We start from the raw sequence: 14,317 nt of genomic DNA, 5'->3' as shown, positions 1-14,317 counted from the left end.
AAACTCACAGCTCCTGTTGTCCCACACAAGAGAAGTTATACCTGATAATCCAAGATGGCCGTTGCATTTGCCAAACATTGGGGCATATCAGCAAGCAGGGGTTAGAAAATTATTGCCGCTTTTCCGTCAATTTTTGGACGAAAAGCGGCGATAATTTGATCACCTTATGTGCAAGGTCACGCTATCGCATGAAACCTTGCCTTATCTCCATTTCCCTTAACGCCCATCTTTGCATCTCTAATGAGATGCAACGTGGGCGTTCCTCCCCAGGATAACGGGAGAAATGTCGCTAAGCGACATTTCTCCTATTATCAAGCCTCATGCAAAGCAGCATAGCGACAAGAAAAGTAGCGATAACCTCTGTTATCGCTTCTTTACTTACGCCTGCTTTGAAACTGACTTAGCCATGATATCCTATGGAAGGTGGATATCATGGCTAAGTATGTGAGGCCCTATCAGCAAGCTATCGCCAAACTTCGTGGGATTATCGCTGGGTTTCCAGCGATAATCACACGTTTGGCAGTTAGCGCTAGGATTTTTATCGCTTTTAAGATAGGCGTTGCTAATAGCACGCTATCTCAGCGATAAAAACCCACGCTAGCCGGCGATAATTATCCTAGCGCGAAGTGCGCTTAGCGATAATTATTGCTGATATGCCCCTACGTGAGGCTTCAAGGATTGATAGGAAACATGCCTTCGTTGTTGAATGCTCTCACATGGGCAGTCTCTATAAGTGCAAATCCTTTCACCAGGCTGAGTGGACATTCTGTGAACCCCCACCACCCCTTCTTTCCATTCTTGAAATTAATTCAACACTGTTGGTTTAAAGTGCCTGCAGAGCCACCAACTGTAATCCATGCTTCTTGGTCAACTCCCTGACATTGCTTGAGATTTGAATCTGGCAGTGACTGATGCACCGGGCTTCTTATCTGCTCTCCTTACAGCTGTAGAAAGATTTTTTTAGGTGTGTCCTGTCAGTACATCAATTCAGAAAATGTGTTTGCTATGCCAATAAACTGGAAAAGGCCAAAGGTGAGTGCTTCAATTCAAGTACCCATTTAAAATAGTTGTGAAATTTGCAAAAATGCAAATAAGAAGACTGTCTGAATTTTATAGTGCTAAGGTGCTAGGCTTTTGAAGGAGAAACTGAGGACTGCCGCATATATACATCTCCTTGCCCAGGAAGACTACAGCTTTGAAAAATAACCTCTATCCCGGTACTTGTTTCAGGTGGTCCAATTCTTCATCAAATTTTTTTTTCGCAGCCCTTCGGAGGCAAATGCTAGATTTTATGTGGCAAGGGAAACTTCCAAGGTTATTGGTAATCCTATTAAAATTGCTAGTGAGTCAAGGTGGGTTAGGATTCCCTATCATAATTAATTATTACACAGCAGCATAATTAACTTTTGTAGGGGTATGGTTCCGTGCACACACTCCAATAAGCACTTGCTCCATCTGGACTGGGCGGTAGTTAAAGGGCTCTCTGAGACTTTATACAGCTGTCCATAAGAAGTGGACTGTTGTGGATATACTACAACCACATTTACAACTAATTTCTGAGTTAAAAATATTCCTAAGTATCTGATTTTTTGTTTGGCCCCTTCTATCGGGATTAAATTGTTCCAACCCATTATATCCGTTTTTTCTTTGTTAACTTTATATCCCGAGACTCTTCCGAATTCCTCCGCTAGTTCAAAAAGCCGCGGGATTGCCTCGACATGATTAGAAGTATATAATAAGAGATCATCACCATACAGTGCGGCTTTCAACTCCAGTTCACCGATTTTAAAAGGAATGATTATGTTATCTCTTCTAAGTGCACAAACGAAAGGCTCTATATAAACATTAAACAATAATGAGGATAAGGGGCATCCCTGCCTTGTACCTCTAGTGATATTAAACCAGTCCGATAGCCCCCCATTCACTAAGACTTTTGCACGAGGTCCAGAGTATAAGGATTTAACCGCCTCTATAAACAATAGAGGGAAGCCGAACTTCCTCAAAGAGGCCCAAAGGTACCCCCAATTAACCCGATCGAAGGCCTTGGCTGCGTCTATTGCTATAATGGCCAGCGGCAGCCCATTCACTTCAGCATCATCTATTGCCCCTAAAGCCTGAAACGTGAGTTCGTTAAGCTGCCTCCCTGGTATAAACCCTCTCTGGTCAGGGTGTACAATTGTTTTAATGGATCTCGCCAATCTAGTAGCCAGTATCCCAGAGAAATTTTTTAGATCCGAATTTAACAACGAAATTGGTCTGTACGACTCCATTTTTTGTGGGACTTTGTTAGGTTTGACTAGCAAGGTTATAGTGGCCTCCGACCAAGATGGGGGAATAGGCTCTCCTAGTAAAAGGATACTATTAAAAAGTGTCTTAAGGACGGGAACAACAGTTTCAGGATTATCAGAATAAATTTCTATCGGGAGCCCATCTGGGCCAGCGGCTTTCCCTCTGCTCATTTTCTTTAATTGTTCCTGTATTTCGCCCTCTTTAATTTCGCTGGCTAAATATATTTTCTCTGTCTCTGTCAGTTGAGGCAGATTACCCAAATTGAGCCATTCATCTACCTCACCCAATCCAACTCTAGTATCCTCTTGATATAAAGTAGACATAAACCCCATGGCCTCATCTCTAATCAATTCATCCTCCGAAGTTAATAAGCCAGATTCCCTTTGTACTACAGCCTTTATATTATTCCTAACCCTATCCACCCTTGATTTCCAGGCTAGGAGAGCTCCACACTTTTCTCCATACTCAAAATTTTTCAGCCTGCTGGCCTCCCATTTTTCTTTATTAATCTTATCGCATCTCGCGCTAAACGCTGCTTGTAATTCCAGCAGTTCTCTCTCAAGTTTGGGAATCCTCTCCCTATCTACCAAAGCAGCCCTCTGTAAATCTAATTCTTTATCTTTAATAGCTTTAATATCATCTGTTTCTTCTCGCTTACGAATTTTCCTCCTGTATGACATTTGCAAACCTAACAGGCCCCTTAAATAAGCTTTGAAGGACTCCCAAACCATTTGTACAGTGGCAGAACCAAGATTAAAATGAAAAAAATCAGTTATTCCCGAACTTACTAGGACCTTCACTTTGTCATCCGTGAGGAGTGATCTATCGAGTGTCCATCTAGTTACCATATTCATAAGTTTTAAACTAAGAACAAGTTCAACCAGTGAGTGGTCGGAAAGGCCCACCAAGGTATACGCGGCCGCGACAGTATTGGAGAGCAAGGATTGATCCACCAAAATAAAATCTATTCTTGAAAATTGCCTATATTTCTTGCTGTAGAAGGAATACTCTCTTTGAACTGGATTTTTCACTCTCCAGATATCCAATAGATTATAATCCTTCATAATATTCTTCAATGACATTAAAGTCTTAGTTGGAACGCAATATTTAGCCCTTGAGGTCCGATCTACCTGCCCATCGAAAACCAAATTAAAATCTCCCCCTAAGATAACCGGGGCAGGGTACTGTAAGAGGCATGCATTCAATTTTAAAATGGGACCTGAATCATCCTCATTCGGGCCGTAATACACTGCACACGTGAAGGCCAAACCAGCTATAGAGAGAGCCGCCACTAGCCATCTACCTGAATTGGCTGTTTCCCATTTCTGGACCTTAATCCCTTTGTTCGATCTAATAATTATGGCAACACCTCTAGTGCAACCTGTCTGATGTGAACATAATACATCCTGAACCCACCGCAATGTACGGAAGGCTTGTTCACATAATTTTGCCTCTAAATGTGTTTCCTGTACCAAAATGAGATGGGCTTCCATACTCTTTAAATACTCACAGACCCTCCATTGTTTCCTGCTGCATCCTAAACCATTGACGTTCCCGGAGAGAAATTTTATGCTAACTGATCCACTCATACAATACTGACCTTGTGGTAAATAAAATAAATATTACCGGACTGAATTTCATGCGGAATCTTAAATTAAAGTAAATAGCTCAAAATAACAAGAGGCAGAATCCGTGGTATAAGAGGTTTCTAATGGGCTTTATTCCATTCAAAATGGCCGACTCGAGTCGCGGCCCTCAGGTTCCGTCACCACGAAGGTTCAGGAAGTGAAGTACAATAATTTATTAACAGACATGTATTTTTATAATAAGTACATTACAATGAAACGAATGTAGAAGGCGTAACATTTGATAAGAAAAATGACGTGACAGTGACATAATCGAAACTAGGCGTAATAAGGAATAAAAGAAACATGATTGGTTAGAATTATCAGACATAGGTGGATCTATAAGATAATACTTGGCATAGATGCGCGCGCGGCAGCATGACGTGTAATTGACGTGCAACTAGGGGGTGAAGGGGACTTGACATTTAGCTCTACATGTGGAGACGAGAAGTCTGGGGTCAAGTCATCCTAATCCCAAATCATATCTAACATCCTATGTTTAAAGAACTATGTTATCCACAAGGAAGAGACTCTCGGACAGAATCTATTCTATACTGACTGTGTGCGTGTACAAGCGTCTAAGTGTCTATATGAGATGCGAGGGGCAGAAAACTTTCCATGGCAACAGGGCTATGAATCACTTGCAGGAGGACGGAAAGGCTGAGTCCTTTGCTTGTGAGCTAAAGGAAATGTTTACCTAAATCACTGGACAGGAATGCATCGGCTGAAGAGCAAAATAGATAATTCGAAGGTGAAATACAACTTCTTGGCAGACAGGCGAAAACTAGCCGAGGCAGGCACCGTTAGCTGCACAGGGAGTAGGACAAAGTTCATGGATACAGATGCGAGCTCAAGCTGAAGCTGTCAGAGACAGAGAGCAGGGAAAGGCTTTGAGGACAGAATCGGGCCTACTCGCCTGAACTGTAAAGATGAAGTAACTTAGCCATATAAAGTCGGTGGCCTTTTATACTTAGGAATCGAATATCCAGCCCATTGATGGCGGATCTGACAGAGAACATGTTGACGGTAGACACACATATGTTTGCGTCTTAGAAACTGGAACTGGAGGGAACATACATGTACTTGTAACATGCATATAGAACCGTTGGGGTCCAAGATAGGGGACATAACTGATCAGGAAAATCCACATTTCCACATTCCCTCCTTGTCCCCTTCTTGCCCTTCACGAGACATCAATCTTCATCATTCCATTGATTTGCTCATGGAGCATCATTTCTTCTTCTTTCTTCTTCCGGGATCTTGAGCGAAAACCTTGATGTGGGATACACGATGTGGCACACAGACCACAAATCGCTGGTCCACATTGCAGGCATAGACAACAACTGAAGAGCATAAGAAGGCCAATACCTAGGAAGGATAGAACTCTCCATCCCCAGGCTGATATCACACTCCAAAACCACCCGGACCACGTCCAAGTGCCTGGATCCTCGTGTATCTGGCTTACAATCTTATGAAGGCGTGTTATAGCTTTATATACAGATGGCGAATTTTCTGGTATGAATATGCAGCAGCTGGATCCGATGACCCTGCAAGCTCCGCCCCTATCGGCCAGGATGACGTCAAGGACAAGACGATTCTGGAGAACAACAATTCTCATCACTGATTGTTCCTCTGTCAGATTGCCTAGGGCGGCTATAGTCTCGTTTACTACAGCTTCAAGAGTCTTGGTGAGTCTGCGTATCAGCTTACTATTTGATATAGTACCTATATAGGGAAAGATACCTTTATTGAAATCTACATACTTGTCCCATGATGTCTCAGTATAATCGACAACTGGGAGATCTCTTTGCTCTCTATTGTGTACTAAATGAAAATTTCGATAATAATCAGGGGGAGCTAGGAAAACAGGTGGCAAAAGGAATGCTATGTAACAGGTACCATCCCAATCTAGAGGCAGACGCATATATGCAGTCTGACCACATATAAAGTAGGAATGGCGAGAAGCTCTAAATGAAGATTTACCTTGATCACTATATTCTACTGTAGTAACGCATTGGCTATGGCCCATGTGTTTGGAACCAACTTTTCTAACACATAATTCACCCTTAACTGGAAATACTGACATAGTGGGCAGAATTAGTTTAACTTCGGATTTGACATTCAAAATCATAAGATTAGGTGTAAAATTACCTAATTTATACACTTCATTTTCTAGATCAGTTCCTGTTCTACTGAGGTGACCCTCCTTATTAGGGTGACAGACTTTGAATAAAACTAGATTCAGATTTCCCCATATCCAATGTTGTTGATAAACTGCTGTGTCTGGGTCTATGGAATTTAATAAACTAAACCATGCTCCACAGGAGCCATTGTGTGTGAACGGATGTGGAAAGAAAGGCAGAACTCCTTTGTTATTCTGATAGGGAGGGAGTCGGCCACACACCCAACAATTGGTCGCATTACTAGTCTGATGGGAATGATGTAACATACTAATGAATGTGTTATTGCGCAGCGCAAGTCTATAGGATAATTCATGTGGCGGTAGGTCACTAAAAGAATGTTCATCAGTTATATTGAAAACACGTTTAGAAACAGGATAATACATATGCAACAATATACTTGCAGTAACTATTAAAAAACTCAAGGAAAACAAAATTAATAATGTCACAATACAGTGGTTACGCAGTAATTTACAATAAGCATGTCGTTTCATTATGATTCTGGACTCTACATGATTCAGACCTAAGGGGTACATGTCGGGACAGATTCAACCGCTTCACCTTGGAGAGGACTTAAACAATCAAATCGTCCGACAGTTTAGATCTGGACCTGAGTTTCTGTTTATAGCACTGAGAGTCATTTTGTTCAACAAAAGGAAGTTTTGAATCAGTCTGTGAGGGAGTGCAGGGCACAGTGTCTATATCTGAAGGTAGTCCATGAAATTTTTTTACGTGACTGGAATGAATCCACCCTTTTCGTCCCTCGATCTTCACGGCTGTTCTTGTGGTCAACAGGACCAACTTGGGTGCTTTCCACCTGGGCTCCAATTGACTTTTCCTGTCAAAATTTCTCACAAAGACAAGATTACCCGGAACAACGTCATGGGGTTTCGCCTCAGTGTTGTCGGGAAAAGCTGCAGCTACCTGTGAACGAGAAGATTGTAGTGCAGACATCAAGGAAGCCAGGTAATCTGTCAGCATATTACAGTCAACATCAGTTATTTTACGTGGTATAGGCGTCCCCCACATATTCGGTGGTCTACCAAAGATCACCTCATACGGGGATAGCCCTGTTCTAGAGTGTGCTACCATTCTCATGTAAAAGAGTGCAACTGGTAATGCTACTATCCAGTCGACACCTTTCTCTCTACATATTTTGGACAATCTGATTTTCAGTGTCTGGTTATGTCTTTCTACGAGACCTGCTGCTTCGGGGTGTCGGACACAGTGGAATTTCCACTGATATCCCAACAGGAGTGAGACATGTTTCATTAATTCGGATGAGAAAGGCTGACCGTTATCTGAATATACAACACGTGGTAAACCGTACCGTGGGAAGAATTCTCGAACTAGCTGCTTGGCAGTAGTCGGGGCAGTGTAATCTGATACGGGATACGCCTCTGTCCAACGGGAGAGAGCGCAGACAACTACGAGGACATATTTGAATCCTCGACAACGTTCCATCTGAATATAATCCATCTGGAGGACTTCAAAAGGATGGTCAGGAGGCTGAAATCCACCCTGCTCTACGGGAACACTCTTTCCTGGATTAAACTGACAACATATCATACAGGTACGAACTTTTTGTTTAGCTGCTGCTCGTAAATGTTTGTTGAACCAAATGTGCTGAATGCTGTCTAGCATAGCCTTCTCTCCTAAATGTGCTGGACTGTGAACTGTAGCTATAATGGCTTGAACCATGGAATCGGGGAGAAACCATACAGATTTCTCCTTCGTCATCCATCCTTGATCTGTCTGGATCCCTCCTAGTTCAGTCCATTTCTTTATTTCTTCTGCTGTGGCATGTGTCTGTATGTCAATTACGTCAAGTGTGGGATCCTTAATTGTCATACACTGTGTTGGTGTCTGAACTATTGGCTTTGTCATGTCTAATGTGCGATTCTGAGCAGTCTGTTTAGCTGTTCTGTCAGCTAAATCATTGCCTTGAGAAATGGTATCAGTAACCTTCGTGTGTGCTTTACATTTCATAATCGATATAGCAGTGGGTAGATGTATTGCGTCTAACAAGGCATGAATGAGGGGTCCGTGCTGAATGTGGGCACCATGGGACGTTAGATAACCTCTCTCTCGCCACAGCACGCCGAAGTCGTGTATAACTCCGAATGCATAACGTGAGTCAGTGTATACATTAACTTTCTTATTTGTGGCTTGAATACAGGCTTGCGTTAGAGCAATAAGTTCTGCTGCTTGGGCTGACAGAATATCTATACAATGTGTCTCAATAACTTCAGTGTCTGTTGTGACTGCATACGCGGCCACTAAATCTCCTGTACTTGCTCTCATGCATGATCCGTCTACATACAACGTCAGGTCTGGATCTAACAATGGAACGTCTGTCAAGTCTTGTCTAGGTTTCGTCTTTATTTCAATGATTTCAACACAATCATGAGCTAGTGGGTCTGTTCCAATTACAGGTAATAGTGTAGCAGGATTCAATGTATTACACCGTCGGATCTCTATGTGTGGTTGAAACAATGTCAGTTCATAACCGGTAAGTCTTGCTATGGTCAAGTGTTGCGTTTGTGTTCGGTTCACAAGAACCTCTACTGCATGTGGTACTTGAACTGTCAATGGGTGTCCTAATACTATGGCATCGCTTTGTCTGATTGCTAAAGCTGTCGCTGCCACTGATTTCAGGCATGCAGGCAAAGCCTGAGCTACGGGATCTAATGTACTGGAAAAATAAGCACATGGCTTGCGTGATCCTGCTTGATCCTGAGTGAGTACTGACAAGGCAGTACCTTCGCGTTCTGTAACAAAGAGTGTAAAAGGTTTGCTATAACATGGTGTTGCTAAAACAGGTGCTTGACATAAAGCTTCCTTTAGGCTTTCAAAAGCTTGTGTATGTTCCTGAGTCCAAGGGAGAACAGTCGATGTGGCTGCCTCCTGTGTGGTTAACTGAATGAGTGGTTTTGCTAGAAATGCGTACTGAGGGATCCACTGCCTACAATATGAAGTGAGGCCTATGAAAGCCCGCACCTCCTTCTGTGTCTGGGGTATTGACATGTTAGCAATTAACTGGATACGATCTGGTGTAAGCTGCCTTCCCTCCTTGGACAGCGAGTGACCAAGATAAATAACTCGCTGAACACAGAATTGCAGCTTAGAAGGGGACACCTTGTGCCCCTTGTCGGCTAGGAAATGTAAAACTGTCAGAGAAGCTTTTTCACATTCTGGCTCGCTTCTCGCGGTGATCAGCAGATCATCGACATATTGAAGCAGTGCAGTATTGACTGGCATGTGTATACTGTCAAGTTCTCGTTTCAGTGCTTGGCTGTAGATGCTGGGGCTTTCTGTAAATCCTTGGGGAGCGCGTGAGAATTTAAAGCTGCGCCCATTTAAACTGAATCCGAACAAGTATTGGCTTTCCGGATCTATTGGGACGCTGAAAAAGGCATTCTTGAGATCAATTACAGTAAAGAATGTTGCTTCGGAATCAATTGCTGTCAACAATGATGATATATCAGGGACCACAGGGAATTGTGGTACAATACACTTGTTTAGTTCACGCAAATCAATAACCAATCGGTATACTGGCGGAGCAGTAGGATCAGTTCGTTTAAGAATCGGAATTATCGGTGAATTACATACATTGGAGTCTGTTTCTACAACTACTCCCTGGGCAATTAGTTCATCAATGATTTTCAACAAAGCCACTACAGCATCATGCGGTAACTTGTATTGTCGCATTCGTGGTAGTACCACTCCTGCTTTCAATGTAACTCGATAGGGTGTAATGTTCATGCAGCCAACATCCGTAGGGCCTTGTGCCCATAGATGTACTGGTAAAATCTGTAGTCGGGGATCCATGTCTCTAGACACATAGTGACCTTTAAAATCACGCAAAAACAACCTTACTCCTTCCGGAGAACAACATATTATGGCTCCTAGTGCTTTCAGAGTTTTAATTCCTAACAAATTTTCTGGGCATGATTTAGTAAGCAATAAATCTGTAATTCGTGTCAAAGGTCCTATCGTAAGTGGTAGAGGCTGTGATACTTCATTAACAATAGGTTTTCCTGAAAAACCAAGGGAAACATTTTGAGAGCCTGAGAGGGGTGCCCCTGGAACTTCACTACGTTTTATGGTTGTTCGACTTGCCCCTGTATCGAGTAAGAATTTTCTATCTTGACCTAATAATTCACTATGTACATAAGGTCCTTCTTGATCTACCGGAATCTCGATAAGCGGTAAGTCAACTTCCCTCTCTAGGCTGGTTCATGCGTAACGCTGATACTCAGGGTATTCATACTGTGCAGTCTGATACATTTGTTGTGTTGTGGTTTGTGTGGCAGTAGCAGGCAACGGTGGTGCAGCTGGCACAAACTGTATGGGTTGCTGTGAGGCTGGCATAGACTGTTGCTGAACTGGCACGGACTGTCCATGCTGCATAGCTCCTTTTTCATTCTGATCTTGTCTAACTAATCGTGGTCTCTCTTTTGCAATACCTGTAGCTATATTTCGTTTCAGGACTTGACAATCATGTACATAATGGCCTAGTTGTTTACAGTAATTGCAGGTTCCTTTTACAGGAACTGCAGAATCACCAGAATGTGTCACACCCTTTTTGTGACCATCTGCTGGTACTGTCTGAGAAACTAGCATTTTCATTTTTGTATCCTTCATGCGTCTATGCTCGTGTTCTTGTTCATCCCTAATTCTATTGTGATGATACTGTAACATTTGTAGCATTTGCGACGGAGTGTTACTTTGCCAGGTACTCTCGAATTTCAATATTCTATTCTTCACTGGAGGCAATGCATTTTCCACTAATTTTGTCACAAATAAATGTGGATATGAGTCACTACTTGCTTTTATACCACTATTTATACCAAAACATTTTTCAAATCGAGCATAATAATCGCTTGTGTCTTCATCTTGCTTTTGTTTACAGGCTGTGATTGCACCCCAATCTTCCTTTTTTGTAGTTAATAAACGTGGCAGTACCTGTACTAGTAAACCTGGTAATAGTTTAACTTTATCCCCGAGCCCCGAACCTGCAGTTCGGCCCCTTTCTTCCTCTGCTAATGCTGTCCAGTCTATCTTTTGGTCTCCCACTTCCCACTCTTTTTCTTTCAGTTTTTCATATATGCCAGCAGGCAAAAGCACTTTTAATATCGTCATAATATCAGGAAAGGTGTACTCTCCCATCAGTAACATGTCTTTAATTTCTCGGTGGAAACCCGCTGGGTCTTTGTCATGACTAGGTACTACTTTCTTCATTTCTAATAATTCCATTTTTGATATGGGTGTGTAAACAAATACACGGTGAAACTCATTGTCTTCGCCTTTTATTGGGTGCACTTCCCGTAAAGGATTTTGTCTATCCATGTAGTACGGTGCTCTTTCTCTGGGGGGCAGGGAGAGAGAATCTGGATTTACAAAAAGGACGTACTGCTTACGTGACACTAATATCTCTTTAATTAGCTTGTTACTAGAACCTCTCCATCTGTACGTAAGTAGTTCCGTTAATATATCAGGTAAAGGACCAGGGTCAGCATGTTGGCTCTTATATAATATGAGGAGTTGCTGAATCATATAGATTCCAGCTAAACGTTGTTCATCTGTACTGAGGTTGAGAAACGTGTGTGCTACGGTCTCATCACCGTATTTTTCAGGACTAACAATCCAGTGAACGGCTGATCTGGCTAATTCTTGCTCATCCATGGAATCGAGGAGGTGATAACCCCTTCGTTCTCGTAGTATTTTATCTGCGGCTTGAAACGAATGTTCAGGAGATTTCAGATTTATTACAGGCGTCGGATACGTTCTGCTATTATTTGGACATACAGAGTGTATTGGATCAGAAAAACATCTAGTATTTTCACAAGATCTTCCTCTGCCTACATAGGCTATGGTCTCTGACTGTCTTGCAGAGTCCCCTGATTCGGACACTTCATCTTGCTCAAACTCGTCTGTTCCCAATCTCTCTTCATGAATACGCTCTATTTCTTTACGTATTTTTCGGCACATGGCTATTATACAATTTTGCTTATCGTGTCTCCCTTCTGATATATTCTGACTCCATCTTGTAAGAATAAGCATTGCATTCCGGTCTACCCCCGGACGATCTTGATTTCTGATCACACAGTTTATGAGGAAACGTAACAGTTCCCCTTGTATCTCTACTTTCTGGAATTCCATAGCTCTGTTAATACATCCTGGATCTCGTCCTGTTTGAACAAAATGATATATGTTATCTAGATGCATAGCCATCCCTGGTAACCTTGCTAAATACTCTGCGGCTCGTCTGATACGTAATGATGCCAGGACCATTTCGTCCTCTTTACCAACCACCGGGTCATATCTACAATTTACAAGAAGTTCCTTAAGCGTACGTTCATTTACGAACTTAGGTGTACGTGAATGTGCTGACTCTTGAAAAACAAGTTTATTTATTCTAGGTGGTGTAAAAATACTGCTAGCACCTCCCGTGGCCCCATCTGGGGCGTCGGGTGTGAAAGGGTTCGTCGAACGTGATACAGCAACTATGGGCGTCGATACCCCTGTAGAGTCGACTGCGGAGACAGATGCGGAAACAGATGTGCTTGCCGAAGCTTGCGTCGGGACTTGCTGTTGCACGGGTGCAGATACCTGATCCTGACGTTGAACCCCTCCGCCAGACGGTCTATGTGGTGTGGCGTTAGCATACTCGGGAGCTGCGTCATCTAGATACGAGGAAAGAAAAACATCTTCTGCGGTTCTGGGATGCCCCTTTGGATGTACCTTAATTGGAAATAATGGGGGTGGCAAGTCTTTTGGCACCTCCGTAACAGCCTTAGGTAGTCCTTCGGCTAGAAGGGGATACATACCATTCATAAGAGCATTTCTTTGTCTATTTACTTGTTCTGATTTCACTCGGATACCTTCCTCAATTAATAGATTTTCTTGAACTTTATTTGAACTCTCTTTACTCCTCTCTTCTTGTCTACGTGCTTTTTCTGTTCGTCTATGAGATTCTTTACGCCATAACTCAACGGCGTCTTTCTGTGACTGTCTGACCTTTCTTTTCCATAACTCTTCCTCCACTTTCATGATGCACTCTGCATCCCAGGTTCCCGCTATGGGCCACCTTTGACTTTCCGGTAATCCTTTGGTATAATCTACCCATAGATCAAGAAACAATATGGCATCTAAGCCATGTTTATGGTACATGAAATGTCCTGGAGTGTCTCTAGGAGGAATAGGAACTGCTTCTTCAAGCACCCCTTTTCTGGTAGTAATCTGTCTTAACTTCGAGAAGAGCGGCATATTGACAACTGACCTGATACTTACTCTTGAACTTACTTAATACGAGAAACACAATAATGAACAGTGAACAATGAACAGTCATTCATACCACAATATGCAAGACATTTTCTGAATACTTTAAACATTAAACATTAAACATTATAACAATGATCGACAATGATGACAGTCTGCCTAACTAATCACCACGCTGAATTCTTGACAATAACTGAATACTTCGGAATACTTGATATACTGCTAAACAGTACATATACACTGCTAAACAGTGCAGACCGGATTTGTGTACCCAAATCCGTCTTGACCGGCACAACCTATGTGCGCGTCAACACGCCTCCTCGGCGATGGTACTCACCGAGTAGCTCCTTGAAACGGAAGGCCTCAGAGAATGGACAGGACTCGATAACTGCGGACATCGGACCCTCTGGACGTCGGAATTTCGGAAAACCTGGTGGGCCTCTGTATACCTCGGATCTTGCTCTCTCAGCTAGGCTCTGGTCGGGATACTTCGCACTTCTCACCGCCTCGTCTGGGTTGATCGCAGCCTCAGTCGCCCCCGCTTGACCGGAGGGAGCTTACAGGAAATCCTGCTGGTACGCGTTTATGGTCCGTCCAGCTGTGGCAGGAGACCGGGCCTGCAACGCACCGCCGGCGCGTGAGATGAGAAAGTGTCCCTGTTCGGGCGCCATTATGTGGTAAATAAAATAAATATTACCGGACTGAATTTCATGCGGAATCTTAAATTAAAGTAAATAGCTCAAAATAACAAGAGGCAGAATCCGTGGTATAAGAGGTTTCTAATGGGCTTTATTCCATTCAAAATGGCCGACTCGAGTCGCGGCCCTCAGGTTCCGTCACCACGAAGGTTCAGGAAGTGAAGTACAATAATTTATTAACAGACATGTATTTTTATAATAAGTACATTACAATGAAACGAATGTAGAAGGCGTAACATTT

General features: G+C 42.7%; 1 protein-coding gene across 4 annotated transcripts in view; it reads left to right on the top strand.

Moving 5' to 3' along the window:
- Window positions 1-14,317, top strand: part of LOC146798907 (inverted formin-2-like) — a 368,077-nt gene that overhangs the window by 208,298 nt on the left and 145,462 nt on the right. The gene's annotated exons all lie outside the window — the stretch shown is intronic.

The sequence above is a fragment of the Triturus cristatus genome, chromosome 9 (genome assembly GCF_964204655.1).
Source record: "Triturus cristatus chromosome 9, aTriCri1.1, whole genome shotgun sequence".
In the NCBI taxonomy this organism is placed as follows: domain Eukaryota; kingdom Metazoa; phylum Chordata; class Amphibia; order Caudata; family Salamandridae; genus Triturus; species Triturus cristatus.
This window is presented reverse-complemented; position numbering and strand designations above follow the sequence as displayed.